At 51.0% G+C, this 1463-nt stretch overlaps 1 pseudogene across 1 annotated transcript; it reads right to left on the bottom strand.

Annotated features, from left to right (window-relative positions):
- Positions 1-213: 213 nt before the first annotated feature.
- On the bottom strand, positions 214-1106 carry LOC108520418 (ragulator complex protein LAMTOR4 pseudogene; annotated as a pseudogene). The gene has a single exon (XR_001882912.1). The product of XR_001882912.1 is annotated as a ragulator complex protein LAMTOR4 pseudogene (transcript).
- Between the last annotated feature and the right edge of the window lie 357 nt (positions 1107-1463).

Raw genomic sequence — 1463 nt, 5'->3', positions numbered from 1 at the left:
TCTTCCTCATTCCCGTTGAGTTCTTTCCCACCTCTGACATTCCCTCCCTCCCTCCTGCAGGGCTGAGATTAGAGGATGGTGATGGCTAAGGGCCCCTGACAGTGACCTTCCTGTCTCAGGGGTTGGGGACAGGGCCAGGCAGGTGGCCTCCTGCCCCTCATGTTTACGTTTGCAGCCTGAAGCACTTTAAGTTGTGGGTTTTGTTTTGTTTTGTTTTGGTCTGTTCCTGTAACTTATTCTCCAACTATTGCTTCCAACTGAAATAAGACTATTAAATGCCTGTTCGGGAGGGAGAAGGATGACTAGTTTGTGTACTGATGGGAAGAGCAGAAGTCGCCAGGGCTCAGAGTGACTCCCTTCCCCTCCAGCTTTTTCTGTTTCCCAGTTTTATAGCACACAGAGGCACCCCTGCCACACCCAACTTGGGCTAAGGTGCATGACTTTCTCCCCAGAAGGTGGAAGACAGACATGGGGTATAACCATTCCCACACTAAACAGACATGTCCCTGGGCTGGAGAACATCAGGCTCATGTTTATTAGGGAGGGAAGGAGGGAGCACAAAGGGAGGTCTCCTTGCCCTTGTTCTCCTTAACACAGCTCACAGTCCCCAAGCCTCGGCCCATCCAGGTAGGGGTGGGAGGTGGGCGAGCAGAAGGCCCTAGTTCTAGCAGCAAGCCAAGACCGACGGCTGTGCCTGCCTCATCACAGAAGCCCAGGACCCAATCCACTTCTCCCACCCTCGCCCTCCGGCAGGCTCAGACATCAGTGGGCTCCCTACCTCGGTTCTGCCGCTTCACCACAAACACCCTCTGTCCTGACACCGTCACCAGCAGAGTGTGTTCTCCAAAGACCACTGGAGGAGAGACACACGAGACAGGCGCTTGAAGGGCACATTCATGCCGTGGTGCAGCCGGAAACCGCAGGCCGTGCTGACCAGCTCAGAGATGGCACTGGCTGCTTGCTCGTCATTCTCCAGGTCCCCAGATGACGCCAGCACTGCACCTTCACTCAGTACCAGGTAGCCGAGCTGGTCTGGGATTCGCTCCAGCCCCTGGGTCAGTGCAGAAGTCATCGCAGTCTTCGGTGCTGGTGGAGCTCCCTACCAGATAGGTCTAGTGGACTTTTTAAGGCTTCTGAATGCTAATTAAATTACACCTTCATACCTCTTACTCATTCTCATTCTGAGAGGTGCAACCCTTTTGTTTTTAAGGTGTTGTCTTCAAAAAATAGTTTGAAAAGGCCAAACGAGCTCCAAAGGGACTACTGCAACTGCAAACTATTGTTAGTCAAACAGAACCTTTTAGATAAAAACACATAACTTAGATAAAAACCTGTAACACCTAAACCTATAACAACCTAGATTCCCGCTGGAGAGAGAGGAACTTTCAGTTTGCTTAAAACAAAGGCTTTTATCCTTTCCTTGTCTCAACTTAAAATGGAAACAAGCAAAAAGACTGACAAGG

This window comes from Rhinopithecus bieti, unplaced genomic scaffold, assembly GCF_001698545.2.
Source record: "Rhinopithecus bieti isolate Rb0 unplaced genomic scaffold, ASM169854v2 scaffold_52809, whole genome shotgun sequence".
NCBI lineage: Eukaryota > Metazoa > Chordata > Mammalia > Primates > Cercopithecidae > Rhinopithecus > Rhinopithecus bieti.
The sequence above is the reverse complement of the archived record's forward strand: the minus strand, read 5'-3'. Positions and strand labels throughout refer to the sequence as shown.